Consider the following 19,258-nt stretch of genomic DNA (forward strand, 5'->3'; position numbering starts at 1 on the left):
AAAAGAAATTCTTAGCCTTTATTAACTTTTCCAGCTCTAAGAAATACGAATTGCCTGTATTGCCATGGACATGGTTTTTGGCTTAGTAATGCAACATATAATGCAGAAATATGCTCAGGTTATTTCTCAAACTAGAATTAATGGTTCTAAAACAAAAACTCAATTATATTTAATCTAACATATAGCTAACTAATAAGCAATTTGAAGTGAAACTCCTTTTTATAAACTGCTGGGTCAGTGAATTAGATGACCTATTGCAAAGGTATTTTCTTATTGTACGATTTACACTGAGTGCCAGTAAATTATGTTTTGCAGTATGTTTGATTTTCATTTTGAGAAGTTTAATTACTGTATCATTAAGAGAATGCTAGGTATAAAACCAGCTTTTAGTTTTTGAGAAAAAAAGCAATCCTGTGGTATGGAATTTTAAATAATTAAGAATAAATACTTTAGAGAGGTGGACTTCTATGCATTCCATTCTGTGCATTGAGTATAACACACTCCATTTCAAAGTCTCCAACGTATACCTATTTGCTTGAATTCTATTTTATATCTCTATTTATGAGGTTTAATATACCATGAGTCAATAACCTACAACAAGCAGCAACGGCATCTGAAAAAATAAACAACTTTCCTAGAAAAGGAAGGCTGAAACAAAATTAGTGACACCTCTTCATCTCTGTGATGAAGCGCAGCTGAGCATCCCAAGCAGTTGGCAGTTTCAGCTGATGTCAACGACACAAGAAGTGTTGAATGGGAAATAGACCAAATTTGAGGGCAAACCTTTATCTGAATGGCAACAGAGATCTTTGGGGGCTTCTGCTTCTGAAACCAACAGTGGGTTTTCCCAAGCACTTGGTTCAAAAATAATGTCTCTTTTTTAGAAAAGCAAGAATCTGAGCAAAGCAGAGAAATTTAGCAACTGATAGAGTCTCACCCTTTCACAACCACTGCTGGAACATCATTACATTAGATTTGTTTAAGTGCCTGTGTGAAATTTCCTAGCTTCAGGCTACAGCCCAACAAGTCAAAAGCAGTTCTTGAAAAAAAAAAAAAAAAAAGTAAAACTGTATTTTGCTAATATAAATCAACTATGATTTGAAAAATTTGTCCCTGTTTGAGAATTCAAAGAGATTGTAGAAGTGAGATAACCTAAGAACCCTACTGTTGGAAATATGCCTGCTCCCAGCAGAACTCAGGAACCTAATTTATAAATCATAACATCAAGGTATTTGTATACTTAGAAATATAACAGTATTTTCTACACTGCTTTAGAATACATTGTAGTCTATACATCTGCTGGGAGATTTAGGTTAATCTTTCCCATTTTCATCTGGAATCAGAAAGGACAACGGTGATTCTGATTTCTGTGTGCTGAGTCTCTAGTGAGACACAGGCAATGAACTGGTTTGCTGCTTGCCACCCACTTAGAATGCAGACCAGAAACTCACTCCAGCTCAGTAAGGATCATTTTAATACAATGCAATTCATAATATTTCATGATAAATGCAGCATTATAATCAATCTCTCTCTTTTAAAGAAAAGATGATGTTACCTTCTTCTGGCCTGAGCAGGTATCCAAGAGTCTGGGGTCTTGTGAGTTATTTCAAATGGAGGAGAAACTGACAGAGTCCAGCATATCTTAGATACAAATTAGTTTATTAGAAAAAGTGTTCAAAGTCACCTTCTCTGAACTCGACAGAAATTAAACAGCAAAGGCAGGTTTCTCAGCACATAGATCAACACTCCTTTCTGAACAACACTTAGACCAAAATTTCTCTGTTTTCACATATGCCTGTTTCTAATTGCTTTTTGTAGAGTTTTCTCTCAGCTATTTCAGTCATTCTGCATCCCACAGATCTGAAAAACATCATACATCAAAACCCATTCGTGCTATGTCTTTATATTAAATGGAAGGTGTTTCCACTTCAGCTCTCTGATTACCTACAGAAGCATAATAATTTCTTACCTTTATCCCTCACAAAGACACATTGTTAAACCCAGAAGCTTTTAATGACACTTAGCCAACTGTAACAGCATCTTGGTTTTGAATGCTTAGCACAGCTACAAAATTTCTGTAGCTCTTTTTCTACAGAAACATGCAAACCACAGCAGCCACATGTTCCTGTGTCCCAGGAAAAGTCTTCAGCAAGAGGCAGATAGATTATCCTAGTCTTTGGAGATAAACAAAGAGCAGCATAATGGTTCTCTGACATGCTTAAGCTTCACAGTGGTGCAGAGATAAGAAAGGAGTTGATTCAGAGAGGCCACAGGCAGACAGCACTACTGGACAAGCAGATGCTGGAGGAAGGTGAGCTCACTAGCAGTGCTGTCTTTGGAAATCCTGTCAACGGGTGAATGCTGTAAAATATGCAACAAATAGTATTGAGTCATGCTTAGCAAACCCTTGACACATGAGATTACTGGTGTGGCATGGTACATTGCTGGAATACTGTTTTATTTGCTCTGTAATTAAAAAAAAATCTAAACAAAAAAACCCATGCTTTTCCTAATTAGCCTCATCTGAGAATGGAACCCACTGTTCCTTCTAGCTTTGAACTAATGTGGGCAGACATCTCTCTAGGTACCTATGATTAGGTCTGCAGTGCGAGTTATCTTGAAGCCTTGGTCTTAAAGAGAGCTCTGCATAGATTCGCCTGTAGAAATGGTTGTGATATACTCAATGCCAAGATATAAACTAGCTCCTGGCTGTTTTGCATGTTTTGACAAATGCTGCAAAACTTCAATTCAGGCTTGGCACAGTCATTTCAAATACTTGGAATCAGAACATTTTCAAATCACCATTTGAAAACATTCATTTCCAGTAGCCAACAAACAACCTAAGGATTTTTGTTCTTTTGTTTTTTGAGTTTTTTTTACTGAGATACTTAATATTTTCAAAAATATTTTGCAATATAAAATAAAATCTGTAAGGGATTTTGAAGCAATGTTTATAATTGATTTGGATAAGCTCAGCTTTTAGGATTACTTTCTGCTTCTTTTTAAAATAATTGGATTATCTGAAGGATGAAGAAATCTTTGACCTAAATATTCTAGTTACTGTCTTTCTTCCATTTACTTGTCTTTAAAGCATATTAAGACAAGCTAACCCATATAAATGTCTTGCGGGATAGAAGATCCAATTTTAATCATGCAAAAAGTACCTGTGTACCCAAGGAAGACAGATGGACAGATTCTTATTTTAGCACACATTGCGTGGCAGAAGAAAACCAGTAGAAAGCAGGATTTAAATTTCTCTACCCCAGTAAATTACAGTCACAGAATTATCCCAGAAGACCACAATGAAATAAGAGACAAAAGCAAAAAAGGGCAAAACCCTTGATGCTGCTTATACTGATACATCTTGTATCAGTGTTGGTTCATAGTTAGCTCATCAAAGCTACAAACTGAACATACTACCAAGGAGAAAGGACAGACCAGAATGTGGCAGCTTAATTAATCAGTGAATTCCACTTTCTGTAGGGAGGATGTGGCAGACAGATGAGAAAGTAACACATGGGAAATTGTTCTTTCGTAGAAAGGAAATGAGATGGACATTCTGTAAGAAAATATTATTGAAGAGCTGCACCAAGGATGTACAGCAATAATCCTTTTGCAATAAGGGATCACAGCCAGCTCAGCAAACCTCTCCCAAAAGTCTAAGGCAATCTGAGTGTCCTTGACTGTGCCTCAGAACCTCTTACCCTTGCATGGGTCTGGCATGCAGTGAGGCTGCAGGGGTATGGTTCCAAGGCAGAAAGGCAGTGAAGATGGAGTGCCGGCTGCCCACAGTACCAGTAAAGCCATCTCAAAGTACCAATGAGGTGAGCCTCCTACATCTGCAAATACAACAGATCTTTTTCTTCTTTCTCCTGTATCTTGCCTCCACCACCCTTATGTTCCTTCTTTCTTTGATTAACATCAGTTTAGATAGCACACACATGACATACATATTCTCTCTTATCCACATGAAATGCACAACATGGTCAATCCTAAATGACCCAGATGAAAAAATATCTGGCGGACCTAGACAGTGGTGAAAAATGTTTTTTTCACTTGCGTCTCTGACATATTTTACTAAGAAATCAGTGTCATTATGACCACTGGAAATCATGCTCTTTCCTTTCTTTTCCTCCAAAAGAATGAAATGCTCCTTCTCCCACTTCTGAGACAAATAAATTGGATTTGAAGAGAAAACAGGTAACAGTAATATTTAATTTTAAGAGTAAAGTCTCAATATTATTTTCTTCACCATAGACAAATGGTTTCCCTACCAGGAAGGTATTTCCAAACTGGGACAGGGGAGGGCACTAAAGAGTTACATATGGATCTGAAAGCTGAGGAATACTTTGCCAACCTTGTAAATTTTCTCTACAATGATTTCAGGCTCATCATGTATACTTCCTGTATGAAAAAGGAACATTGATACAGCCTATTTTAGTTGATTGAACGACTTCTTTAATCTTTGGGAAAAGCTGCTGAAGCCAAGGCTTGCTTTTGTGCTTTATCATCTTTCAGCCAAGTAAGGAAAAATACATCTTTGTCAGTAGTTTTCGAAAATCATGTTGTCTCTGACAGAAGTAAGGACACGGTGTGAACCAGACTAGTACATTTAGGCGTGTTTTTTAATTTGTCTCTAGTCAGTCACATTAAGTTTTAGGGTAAAAATTAAGTTTATAAGGTCGCTGCTCTAGCTGAGCTGATACCACTGAAGAACTGACATGTTTAGGTAAAGGGCTGCAATCCTCATTGCAGCTCCAAGAAATCAGGGTTATTTGCAAATTCACTACACTTGCTAAGGATTTTGCTCCTTATGGGAAGCAACAATTTATTTTCATGTGCAAAGGGAATGTATTTTGTTAACAGAAATGAACACCATGCATCTATTTACATAATTAATTACCATCAAGTTCACAGTAGCATAAGAAGCTGAGACAATTCTTCCCATTTTCTGCCTGTCAGAGTGTACTATCACAACTGACAACATGCACTGAGTGAGGCCTTTCTTTGTAAAAGCACATCTGAATGAAGACTTTTAATTACAGCAACTTTTTTTTTTTTTTAATTAGTGGGTAATTCTGTAACCAGTGGTAACATTTGTAATGGTGCAAGGCTATAATCAGATCTCATGCACTGGTGGAAAAACCTGTCACTCTAGAGATCAAGAAGGTTCTATGAATAAATATTCAGTGAAGGTACAAGGTTCTGTATTTTTCTGGAGAGATTTTATATTATTTTTCACACATACAACACGTAATAAAGAAGGAATAAACCTGTGTGTGTTGGTCAACCACAGGATAGGTATGAGGCAATGGTGTGCAGTGTCTGTTAGTTGTAGAACACATGAGGAAAAACATTTCTACCAGGGATGGAGAGGTCTGAATGCTGCTTTACAGGCCACTGATACAATTCTGGTGCACTGTTGTGGTCAGCCCTGATAAAAAAGATGAGATCAAAGTGGAGCAGATGAGAAGAAGGCTCTCAAGGAACCCTGAAACACTCAGGCTGCTTGATGTCTTCTACACAATGAATACGTATGTACTCCATCTTTGGCCCTGATCTTGATATGCATCCAACTCCACATTGTAGTTTTCTCTACAAATAAACCCATATGCATAGGCAAGACAAGAATAACATTAAATGGTGGCTCAGGAAGTGGCCAGCTTTTTGGATGTCTCCAAAAGAAGTATGGGAAGGAATGACTGCCTGTTATATATAAAATAGAAGGCTTAACACTGGAAAAGGGTTAGACTGATTTAACTTACGCAGGAATGTTGTCACAAAAGAATACAGTAAAAGACTTATGATAATGTGACTGCACAGACAGCTTCTGATAATTCTGAGGTGTCCAGCATGAGATCTCAATTCCCAAATAAATGCTTGCAATGACACTGTCACTTAGCACAACTGCATAACAGCAACAATAGATGCCCTAGGATAGACAGGGTTCCTCCTAGCCACCCATATGACATCTTCCTTATGTCATCCTTATCCTCCTTATGTCCTGATGTTTTAGAAGGAATATCACATGCAGCAGAAATGGAGCTAGGGAACACAGTGAGGCATGGGGGAGCATGCCTGCCTGGAGAGTCCTAGCAGACCCCAGCCCATTCAAAGGTCCGGTGGAAGAGACCAGCAGCAGAAGCTTTCTAAGAGCTCACTGCCCTGTGGCCAAGCTCTGCTCTGGTTTCCAGAGGAGTACCAGCTTGCTGCCTGCCTTCATGGTAGAGACAGACAAGTCCCCTAATCGCTCATGAAACTTATTTCTCTCTCCATGATCGCAGTTTCCCATGACAACCGTGTTCCTCCATAGGGACACCATCCCTGGCTGCCAAGAGATGGATGTTTGTGATTGCAGAAATTTCACAGGAGCTGGTCCTGCCCACAGCAGATGGGAAAGGTTTGAGTACTTACGGTGTCCAAAACACATACATCCACTTCTGAAAGAAGCAACAACCGAGACTCATTGCAAACAGAAAAATTAAACTTCTTTTGAATTTCAAAACAGAACAAACAAGCTATCACTTTCTCTTAAGAAAATATCAGGAGCTCACAAAAACAGGGATAAGCTGTGTGTATGTACCCATCTTGACTTTGTGGGTGGGACAGAAAACTGGAATCACAAACGCACACCATGTGTTACAGTAATATTTTTGGAAGAGATCCGGCTGCTGCGCTATCGCATCAACACAGACCCTCCAAATCAACTGCGAGGTCATCGCCATGAGAAACAGGAGCCAGGAAAGCACTCTGGGTGTTTGGCCTTCCCAGGAGCCACTGCAAGTTCTGCGCAGAAGCCTCCTCCGGCGCTGCAGGGGGACCGCAGGTTATTTCCTCACCATACTGTGCTGCCTTTGCCCACTCCTTCCGATTACACACCCTGCTTTTGTGCACCGGGGCTGCAGGGGGCAGAGAGCCATGTGTAGTTTGTGGCTTTGTTCCCTTCATTACCATGCAGACAATATTCGGCTGTTCTCAAGGAAGGTCTGGGATCCCTGCTCTTTTCCCAGGCTTTCTTCTCGTCCATGAAAAGAGGAAAAACAACAAGGAGCCTGTTCGGCTCCGTCTGGCCGAGCCGTGGGCTGACGGTGATGTAACGCCGAGCCCAGCAGTGACTGGCTGCAGCCAAACTGGTCATGCTCTGTCCACGCATGGTGCGGGCATTGGCTGGTGGCCGCCTCACACCTCAGCCACCGCGGCAGCACAAAGGCTCCGAGGGGGGAGCATTCAACAGAGAACAAAGCTCCAGCCAAGCATGAAGTTGAAAGGGATCTCCCCCTCGGCACAGAGGTGGCTCCCGGCCCTCACCGAATGCCTGCCCTTGAGCTCGCGTGCTTCCTGGCTCACGAAGCGACACCCGCCTGGGGCTGAGGAGGAGGTGGAGGTGGTGGTGGTGGTGGAGGAGGTGGTGGTGGTGGTGGTGGTGGTGATGATTATTATTTGCTGGTGGAACAGGATTTTGTGAAAGTGGGGCTGGTGGGGGGGTGAGCACAGAAGGAAGGAAAACAAATTTGCTTTTCTTTCAGAGGATAACAAGGCCAGATCTCAACTGATGTAAATCAGCATAGTATCTTTGCCTTCAGTGACAGGTATGTTCAAACACATACCAGCACAAAATGTCCATGATGTCAGATAACTGAAGGCAGTTTACAACTGTTGCATAGTCCCGTGTTGGACAATTAGTAAGCTAAATGTCTACTAACATCTATTTAAACAAAAACATTTAGGCAGTGGGCTTAAAACTAGTTGCGTTTTTTTTTTTTTTTTGCCATCTTACAATATTTAATTTTGCCTAAAAAGTGTTCATTATTCCAATAGAAAAAAAAAAAACACAAATCCACAAGCACACACAAAAAAAATCCCAAACAAACAAAAAAACCCACCCTTAGTCAATCCTTTGGTGATTGCTTATGATCAGCTTTTCAGTTTTAATTTTGCAAATGTGTTATATTCTTGTTACTAGAGATAGGTTACCACGAATATAGTAATTCTCGTACTTGTGTGATCTTGCCAGACACCTGACATAGAAAGGTGAAACACAGAATAAATATCTGAAGTTCCTTCACAGTAAAATGTAGCAAATACAGGGTTTATGTTTGTTAACTAACTTGTTAAGTAGCTTTACTTTTTCAGTCTTCTTCAGCCTTCACTCAGCTCTTCAAAGGCTGACTCCTGGGGTGACACGTCCAGCAACAGTTACAGCTTTTGACAGATACAGAGGAAGTGAAAAGCAGTGGAAGCTTGCAGCTTATTTTCAGACGGGCAAGACACTGAAAGCATATGGCCAGGTTCTTCCAAGAAAATACTAGACCTTAAGTGAAAGGAGAGGAGAATGAGTGGAAAAGATTAAGCATTCCATGTTATCTGAAACATCTCATCTTAAAATTGGGTCAACTTCCAAAGTACCAACTTACCTTTCAGATGCAACTTCCCAAAGCATGGTGTCATTTAAACTTGAATAATAAGTGTCTGTTAACATGTAGTTTCATCATTTTAAATGCTTTCCAGAGTCTTGAGTTTGAAACATGCTGTATTTAAACTATAAGTAAAGGTTGGACATTAATTAATTAATTGTTAATTATAATGAAAAGAAGTGCCCAGGTGCTTGATCTGCATGCTTTACACATTAAAACACAAAAGTTGAAGTACAAATAAACAGTAAAGCCCTACTAAGTAAACCCAGACTTATCACACAGCAACATGAATTTTCATTAAATAAAAGTCTTCCCCTTGAGTTTTTCAGCAGCCTTTTTAAGTACTTCCAGATACATTTTTAATCTTCTTTCTGTTGCTGCCCATTTCTCAAGAGTATGCAGATACTGCCTGTTTCTGCAGCTGAATGACATACGGTGCATGTACATAAAGTACATGTACTGTAACAAATATTTTCATTCACGAGATCAGAAGTTGCCCTCCAGGCAGTTCATTCTCTCATTCCCAGGTCCTGGCATTTGGAGACTGACACATAAAAAATGATGAAGCCAAAACTCAGATGCTGCAGCAAACCCATGTATCCACTAGTGCACTCAAGGTCTATCTTTCCCTACCTTGATATATCTCATAGATGCACACAAACACATATCTGTGACAGGAGGAAATATAGGCAGCAGAGGGGCAACAACTGCATTAGTAAAATCCGAAATTAGAAGTGCTTGGAAAATGGAAAGGATTTCGCTATTAAAAAGTAAAATAAAATAGCTTGTGAATTCCCTGAGCCTGCCACTGCAGGTTTTTACACAAAATGGAGCTAGGGAGAGGAATGTGTAATTATATGAATGTAGCAAGTATAGCTAGGGTACAGACATACTTTCTATTTGTTTCTGAAAGAAACACAAACAAAACAACCGAATCACAAAACCTAGAAAATCTGGGAGTCTTCCCCTATGCAATTTTCTTTGCTAATTTGTCTTCATCATTAGACTTTTTTCTTTTCCTATAATAACAAGATATGTTATATGACCTCTCCCTTTTTGTTCACAATACTTTTAATCGCAAGGCTTTGCTCTTCACTGCTGCTAGCTAGCAAAGACTACAATTAGCACAAGGCATCAGGTGCAGCCCTGTGCTGTTAGGAGTCTCATTAAGATGTAGCAAATCACAGTTAAACCTGATTTTACCTTACTGCCAGTAATTCTTTATCAAAACCACCTTCCAACCATGAAATCTGAAAAGTCAGTAACAGTGATTTCCTTAAGAATTGAATACCTAGTCCTGTTCAGGGGATTATCAAAAGCAATGGCATCTCTTGTATTTATTCCATGACCCTTATTTTTTCACTATTGTCTTTACAAAATCAAGAATTGCTTGAGCTATAATTTTTAACTGCTTGAGCTATAAACACTTCATGTAACATACTGAAAATGTGTCCGGAGAGGAAGATGAGGCCTTTCAGCTGCCACGTGGCTTTGTTTTTATCTACTTTGTTATTGCACTTACAATTGTCTTCTGTATTGTAACAGTATTTCCTATGCAAAAACTATCAAGTTTTGATTCTGATAGTGACTGAAGATTAGCAGAACAGTCTGAAGGTCTTGACAACAGATTACATTCAAGCAAACTACAACACACTTAAATAGGGCACTATGCCATTTGTGAAGCCTGTTTTCCTTCAGTAAAATTTGTAAACAATGTTAAAAAAAAAAAAAAGTAAAACTTTCATAGTCCTCTAGAGAAAAAAGAAGGCATCTGTCTGCACTTCTGTGAATATGTGTTTGGTTGGTTTTGACAACAGGGAGCTCTATTGCTGGGGAATAAACTTTTCCAGTTCCAGAGAGGAAACCTTCACACTTCAGAAAGGCAGAAGAAAGAAGAGGCTTTTCATTCTGCTGTGAGATGATGGGTTTTGTACTTGTTTTTTGTTTAGGGACCCAAGCTTTCATACTGATGGGGAAGTAAAACAGTTCTTTATGGGCTGTTTTATAAAGGACTATCAATCATTCCAGTACAAGTCTGAAGGTGAAGGGGAGCAAAGGAGAGGTCATGCACAAAAAAGATTGTGTTTCAAGCCATGCAACAAATGGAGATTTGGCTGTGGGAACACAGATTCATGTTCATGCAGACCCTGAACTTGGCCTTACAGAGTAGGTAATGCTGCTTGTGCCTGTAGTATCCTCTCTCTGAGGTCTACAACCTATAAAATAAATCTGTAATGAAAGCAGATCACCTCATAATGCAGTTCTGGAAGGGGCTGATTCATCTAATATCTCTTGCTTACAAATGTACCATGGGGTTACCATAGTTCAGGCAGCCTCATTAAAAGCAGTGCAAAACATGCAGAGCTTGAATGAAGATGAAATAAAAGCCCTATAGATGGCTCTTACACGTAATCCATTTGTTACTATGCTTTGGGCAAACAAAGGAGCTCATTGTTTATGGAGCTGCTCTCTGCCAGCAGCAGGACAAATTTTTGTATGATTCTAATGAATATTTTACTGACGTTCAACAAAACAAAGAGCGTGCATTCTTCCTAACACTACTAATTCATAACTGGGTGAGGAATAAAGGCAGAATAGAGGAGAGAGTAAAAAAGTGAGATCAGGTAATCACTAACAGCTGTACAGGGAAAGTGAAATTCTCATTGATTCTGGGCAACCAGAATCCTGCACTGGAAGAGAGAAGGAATTTTTCATTATTTTACATGCACTGCATATGGTATGTATAAAGTTTAGAGTCTATTCCCTAACCACTAAATTCAAGTGGTTTATAATTTTGCATATCAGTAGGTGACAAAGTCTCACCAAGTTTGGTTAGACAAAAAGAAGATATTCTTGAAATAAAAATTGGCCAGACACTAAAAACCACAATGGCAGGCACTGAATGAAGCAATGAATTTAACAATATAGGACCTGTCTAGTTATACAATGAGAAAGTTTAAAATAAAATCACTATTTCTAGTTCTGCATTTGGCATATACGTGAAGGCTGGTTTTCATCCAAACAAATGAATCGAAAACTTTTTTTGCAGTCTGCAAATAACAGCTTTCTCATACCCTAGGTTAAATGGTGTAGATGCAGACTTCATCCTGACCTCAGTGAAGTTGCACCAGATTCTAAGGATGCCAACCTAGGTCAGCCTACCCAATTAGCACCGGTTAATTCGCATTTTTCTCCACACCTTGCTTTCTTTTCCTGGAACCATGTCTTCAAGAGTACACTCTCATAGCTCATACATGCGAACAAAACAAAATTCCTGAAGTCAGATTTCTACAAAGAGGCTAAACACTCCTTATGATGGCATAAACCGAGGGGTAGAGTTTTTGCCTGAACAAAGGAAATGGATGGAGATTATTCTTCAAGCTGAACATGCAGTACACTACACAGAGATAAACCTTTGCAATTTAAGAATAGAACACTGGTCTGTCATTCTGCCTAGGCACATATGAAGTGTTAGAAAAACTTATAACCTGAAAACAAAGCTAAGAAGAGGCGCATAAAAGACGCAGTCCAAGAAGACCTATCCTGAGGTTCTGTTTAGCAGCAGTATAGTAACGCCTGTCTAACTGCAGCTGAAGCAAGAGATTTTCATCTCCCCTGGTCGTGATATGACTTACCCCAGCTTAGTGGTGAAGGGGCAGGTCTCTCTCAAATAGCCTTAACTCTCCTTCATGAGCGAAAGCAATGCAAAGAGACCTTGAATACAGTTAGGGGCCTCGAAAGGGAATCAGTGTATCTGCAGAGAATATGGCACACTATGAGGCCCTGACTGTTAATACTATCTTTGTTCCACAAAGAGAAGTGGTGGCAAAACATGGTCTGGTGTAAAGATGTGATGACAGCACTGGGGCACATATGCAAATTTCTGTGGGAAAACATCCTCTTGGAGGCATTGAGAAGTACTGACATGTTTTCACATAAATCATTAGGTAAGAAGGATCCTATTTTCCACTCAAATGGCAGTCCAGATGCCAGGGAGAGCTAAGGGCCACCCCTCTTCCATTCACAACCAACCACTTTTACCTCTACCCAGCTGATCACACAGCAATTGCTTTTCTGCATAATTATATGAACGTAGCAACTATGGCTAGGGTATAGAAATACTTTCTGTTCTAAGGCATTTATTATTTGTGTATTGGAGGTAAATACTGATAATCAGGATACAGGAAGAGCCACATTCAGATCTCCTAATTATCCATTTTTTTGGACTCCAAGTTCCCAAAATTATTTGAGGCACACTTTGTATCATAGGTGGCTAATATATTCAGGAATACAAACTCCTGTGGGCTGGATTTCTGTTGCAGCTGGGAGGTCTTATGGACTAAGTAGGTGCCGTGAGTGAGTAGGAATTTTCTGACTGGCTTGATGTGTCAAAGCTTAATTTCTGGCATATTCTGAAAAATGGACTCCACTGAAAACTTTATTTGAGATGATATTATGCAAAAAGCAAGTAATGGCTGACATTTATCAGTTAAATAAAAGAGGAAATGTGAATCATTGACAGGGAAAAACACTGGGCCTTAGTGGGGTAACTTAAATATTCTGAGTAAAGATGTGGGCTGAAGGGAGGGTGGTGGCCGCCAACCTAGCTGCTGAGAGCAAGGAGCTTGTGTTATTGCAATAAGCAGAGGCACCTACTGAGCAACCAGCAGGTCTCCAGCACCAGTGCCCACACCCGACGGAAAACTGCCCAGATGCACATCCTAATAAGCCCACTGAACATGTTCTGCTCTCCCCTGCTGCACTGCCTGCCTGCCTCCAACCCACTCCCCATGCAAACCCCCTGCTCCTGGGCATCATTCCCCTGATGTGACTGAAGAGAAAAATCCTGTCTCCTGGTAATAGGAATCCCTCCATCCATCCCTGGAGTCTCACACAGTCACACATGCTACGAACAACACACTCCCTTTCCACTGTGGCTTGCTCTGAGGGGAGTGCTTCACCCATGCAAATATTTAACAAGAGTTTTCAGCAGAAAATTCCCAGAATCAGATTGGATGGGACTGTGAGCTGAGGCAATATAAGTGATTAATGGGTCCCCTGCAGAACAAAACCTCCTCAGCTTTGTCACAAGATAGTTGCTATGGGTTTTTGACACCACTTAGCAGAAATTTGCTTTGGCTGGGGGGACTGGAGGAGGGGAGAAACACAAAACATACTATAGAAAAGTCCTCCATTGAACGCTGGCTATCATTCTGAGCAAAATCCTGTGCCTGTCTAGAATTTCAAGCTCTGTATAAATACTTCCAATTAGATTAAAAAAAAAAAAATTAAAAATGAGGAGGCTTTGTTAAGGACAGCTTGCAACATGTCTTGCTAGCTATCAACAAAGTCTGTTAGAAATGTTGGAAGTTTTCAGTTAGGTCGATTTAAAAACATCAAATATTCCCACCCCCCCCACCCCCCCCCCCCGCCAGTGAGAATAAGTTAAATGTTCTTTGCGGTGACTCCATTAAAATGCTAGGTAAAACGCATGCTGCATGCTTCATTGCGATCAGCTACAACAGCATCAGATTCTTTTAGCAGGATATTTTACCAAAGTCTCAAGTTTCAACTGGTTTAGAAATGCAGATGGTAGTTTTCATAGGTGTAAAATATTCTAATATATGGGATGAGTTCTGCCGGAAACATCTAACAAAATAGGAATGAGAAGTTGGCCAGGAAAGGGTTTTCAAAGTGTCTAAAAATGGATGCTTCCCATTTTATAAGGCATAAAAAAGCCAGAGCAGCCTGAAAGAGTTTTAAGGTACCCTGCCCATCTGGAAGAAGTTTTTCTGCATGTATTTTGAGTGACTCAACTACAGGCTTTTAACACCACCCCCACTTGGAGGAAGATCGTGCTAGACTGAATACTGGAGATGATACACAAAAGCCTAGAGAAATTGCCATCATTTTGCAGCCTCAGGCATTTCTAAATTGTTTTATAAACTCAAAAATCCACGAAATGCAGAGTGTCTGTATAAGGGTTGTCCATCTCTAGTCAACAGACATCATACCAGAAGACCTGGGAGCACAATTTGGGTTTGTATGCTTATGTCTGTCAGTATATACTTATATGGCATAAATCAGTGCTATACAGGCAAGCATCCAGGGTAGCTTGGAGGGGGAAGCAGGATAGCTGTGTCATCATGTCACTCTGGAATACAGGGGGAATTATTCCACTGATACAGCTACTCTGCTACTGCTACCTGAGTCTGCTTGTGCGACTGCATGTGCGACTGCATTATGTCACACAGAAATATATTGTAGATGGTTTTGAAAATCCATCCTGAACCTCAAGCAGGATTATTCATTACTTCATTTATTCATCACTTCACTAATTTCAGTGCTCTGAGGTCACTTTTTACCAGCTGATCATCCTGCCCACACAAATCATCAAAACCCATAGATTATATACAACAAAAAAAAGTTGCTGCAGTGTATCCATTGGCATGTACTATGTGGACAGGCAAGGTGTCAAACATTACAGCATGTGGGAGAACTTGTGGAGAATGCTGTGTCAATATCAGAGTTTTTTATATAAATATAACAGTTTCAGTGAAAATTTAAATTTAGAAAGTTGCTCAGTTCCAGGGTAGAAGAAGAGAGCATAGTCAACACCATGACAGACACACAGCAAGTACTTGACAGGAAAGGTGGCAGGCTCGGGTGCAAATCCCCACTTTGCATATCTCATTGCCTAAGAAAGATCCTGGTTTTATTCCAGTGGGACATGTTGAAATCTCAGGATGCTTTTCAGGATGGGATTTTTTTTTTTTTTTTTTTTTTTTTTGCCCAGCACCACATTTGAAACTTCTCCAGCTTAATTATTCCTGATGCCCGAGTGGTTGCTTTAAAATCCCACAAAGAGTTCATAAGGTATGAGAATAGCCTGTGCAGTTTTCTTACACAGTACAAGCTGGAAGACATGATGGAGGGGTATTTCATTGATTAACACATTTGACAGGTAGATTCAGATCACAGCTCAATAGAAATGCAGATGATAGAAGGAATTTTCTAGACAGCCTTTCAGTATAGCTACACCACTGAAGGCAAGTTGCACTTGAAAAGCTGTAATTTGGCCACATCTGTAAGCACATCAGTGCTCTTTCCACTTCTTCACTAAGTGATTAGGGCTGGAGTTTGACACATTTCCAGTAGTTTTACTTTCAACATTTTTTATTCCCTTGTTACGATTTTAGTCATCCATCTGCTGCATCTTCCATCCCACTTGTGACCAGTGTTCCAATACCTACTTTTGCAGGAACCCACTTTTGTGCAGCAGCACACTGGCAAAGTTCATCAGTACAGTGACTTTGCCATTCCCACACCCATCAGAAATAAATTAAGCATATATATGATGGTTAACATTTTTGGTTATTTTTTCTCTGTGTTTTCTTTGGATTTCTATAGTTGTGATATTTCAGACACAGTATGAAAACTACATTCATTTTACACAAGGCTTCTTTGCAGACCAGCAAAGAATTCCTAAGGATGTTCCTCCAGCAGAACAATAAAACTGGGGCCAACAGACGACAAAGCTGGTAGAATTCCTAAGGATGTTCCTCCAGCAGAACAATAAAGCTGGGGCCAACAGATGACAAAGCTGGTAGAATTCGTAAGGATGTTCCTCCAGCAGAACAATGAAGCTGGGGCCAACAGATGACAAGTGAATTATCTAAAGCAATATTTTCTTGTTGAAAGCTGTGCTGGTAAGCAGGTAAAAGTTAGTCTTCAGCTTTTGGAAAATAAGGAAGGAAAGCAACTAATATCGTTTAGACAATTACAGTCCCTTTCTTCATTGATATTGTCATAGTTCCTCTTAACTGGGCATAAGAGAGACTTCCAACAGTATTTATTCTCAGACCAATGTGACAACCCTTCTTGAGATGGCTGTTTCCACAGTGGAACTCATATATCGGTGTTAAACCAGGTACTTCTTTTTGAAGATGCTACATGCTCGTGATTTGTCCACACAGGAAATGGACAAGGGACTACGTGTGCTTAGTTACATTCATCACTTTGATTTTCCTAACAATATGTTCACTCACTGCCCATCTCCTCCACTCATTTCAATTTCTTCAGGCTGGCAGGTGAAAAACAACAGAAATTATGAGACCACATCCAGACACTATGGAGTGCCCCAATCTAAAGCAATTAACGTTGGACTCTGGGTGCGCCTTCACCTTAGTATGGATCCATAGTACACCTCTGAACAGTTTACTGATCATCCTCACTGCACTTTTATTCATGTTGCAGAGTGCTCTTGGAGAGTGCTCTTTCAGATGCAATGCAATTGGCAGCTGCTGTTCAAAGGTACATCTAATGTCCTCCAACTGCTAATGAATGTGCCCTGGTCACATCAGCTCCTCAGCACCAACTCTCCTGTTAAAGAAGGCACTTCTATTAGGCTGCAATACCTGTTAACGTGGATATAAGATGAGTTAACTCTGGTGGAGAATTTAAGTATAGAAACTAATTGGAAGGAGACACCAGCCTGATTAGGGATAGATCTCTTGTTTCTATCACATTCCTTTTCTGCTTGCTAGCTGAGCTGGATGCCGAGAGTACCTTCCACAGGCTCCAGGTCTTCCCTGGATGTGAGCTGAGACCTGTACCTCCCACAGGGTTCATGATCCATCAAGTGACATGAGCTCTAGGAGCCAGCAACCATTTAAGACCCAGAGAAAGTGTACTACATAGCAGTACTGCTACAAAGAATAGCAGCACTTTCTTCAAAAAATAGAAATTAAATCCTAGAATGTTCGAGAAATTACTCTCCTTGTTTATATGCCTCAACTTTAATTGTAGATAAATTAAAAGGTTTTTACTCCACTAGGTGGTGTAATTTGTCTTTCTGACAACTGTGACCTTCCAAATATCCCCTTAATCCTTCAAGGTGGGGACACAAAATACAATATGAAAAGTGAAATGGAAATCTGGTCTACAGGAGCTAGCAACTTTACCAGGCCATGCCTCTTGGGTATTTTCTATGATTCCTTAAAAAAGGCTTCTGTCAGGAAATGTTAACCTACCTTTAGAACATTCCTAGTTCCATGAAGGAATAAAGTAGGAACATGAAACAAAAATATCGTGGTCACCCTATTTCCACTTACACCCAGGTGCCATCCAAGGTGTTCATGTGGTTTATCTTGTTTCCTACAGTGTAACATTCCAAGAAGCTCTCTCATTGGTTTATGCCTGAGTTAAATGATGATGCATACTCATGGATCTTTCTTGGTCAGTTATGCTTGAACTTGCATGAGTACAGTTACGTACAGGAGAAACAGAGAATGCTAGCTGGCATAACAAGGTGTATCTTGGAGGATATACCCTGGCTAAATGTAATCCTAGTGGATGTATCCCTCTGGCTGAAAAAAAAAACCAAACATCCTTGGTTGGTGCCATCTAACTTTTGGCTTCAATTAAAGTCCAAATTTTAAAATATTATGTCGGGCGGGGTCATAGCTTGCTGTTCTGACATTTGCAGTCATTGATTTGTTCATGCTCACTAAGTAACACCGACTGACACACATATTTAAAAGAAATCTAGGAAGCAAGATGCCCCAAAACCCATAAGCAGCATACTGTTCCTCCTAGAGTTCCATAGCTGCTTAGCCACGTGGTTCGGTTCTCCCTGAAGTTCAGCAATAAAGAAGTCCTTAGTAGAAGAATACAGCTTGATAGCATTTATAGTATTTTCAGGATATCTTGTAGTTATTAAGTTTAAACAGAAGTCACAGAACTCACAGAAATAAACCATGTATGAGAAAAGAAGTGACTGCAAAACACAAGACTGAATGGAACAAAACCCATCTGGAAAATTAGAAGCAGCCCAGCCGTCCCACCAGCTGCAATTGCCCTTTAAACTATCTGCCCACAACTTTGATTACTTGCCCTTGGAGAACTGATACAGGTAACATGGGTGTTTTTTTAATGAACACACCCATGAGAAATGCAACCAATGAACACAGCCAACACAAAGGGAATCATCAGCTTTCAGCTGTGTAACTTTCGAGTACTTCCTCACAGTCACAGTCTGTACAGAACCCACATTAATTCGGGTTATTTACATATCCAGACACATTCGAGATCAGCCAGAGCAGATAGCTCTAAAGCTTTAAATGCCCACCATACCATTTCCAAGCAATTTAAAATACAGGACTGGCTACTGTGAGTTATTAATGTAATTTCTAAACATTAGTGCTACTGGAGGATTGGTTTCTGAATGCAAATTTAACAAACCGGTGTTTCTTCTTTGGATGATTGATGCATGACAAATCTGAGGTATCTGCTTCTACAGCTGTAAGTACTACAGGCTTAGAAAATTTGTCTGGAAATGTTTTGCTAAATATTTCAAACTTGGGTGGAAACAAAATCAGAAAGATCCTCAATGCTACAGTAAAGGCTTTAATCATATGAAAATAAACAGCATTTGGATTTGTCTCATAACCACTTCTGCAGCTCCAGTTACTCTGGAATACTACTATCTGGAGTAGGGTCTGTATGATATTGTATTGACCAAAGGTTCCAAATGTATAGCTCTTGAAGTGACAGAAAAATGGGTAAAGGTCCTTCCTGGTTATACACAAGAGATAAAATGGCCTTCTTAATATTATCATCATGTGTGTACATTTAATCACAAGAGGAAGAGAGTCTGTGCAACTGTAAATTCACACATGCAATAATCACATTACATATGACACTGCTTTGTGAAAAAAAAATGAGAAACATGACATGTGCATGTTTACCTGTGCTGCAAACAGAATGTATATGCTATGTCTGCTTAGTGATGGTGATCAATTTAAATGTGATTTAAGGTCTGCTGCAAAGTATCATACCAGGAG

Source organism: Pezoporus flaviventris, unplaced genomic scaffold (assembly GCF_033815535.1).
Source record: "Pezoporus flaviventris isolate CSIRO_AGI_PZ_B2104156 unplaced genomic scaffold, CSIRO_AGI_Pfla_v1 ptg000031l, whole genome shotgun sequence".
Lineage (NCBI taxonomy): Eukaryota > Metazoa > Chordata > Aves > Psittaciformes > Psittacidae > Pezoporus > Pezoporus flaviventris.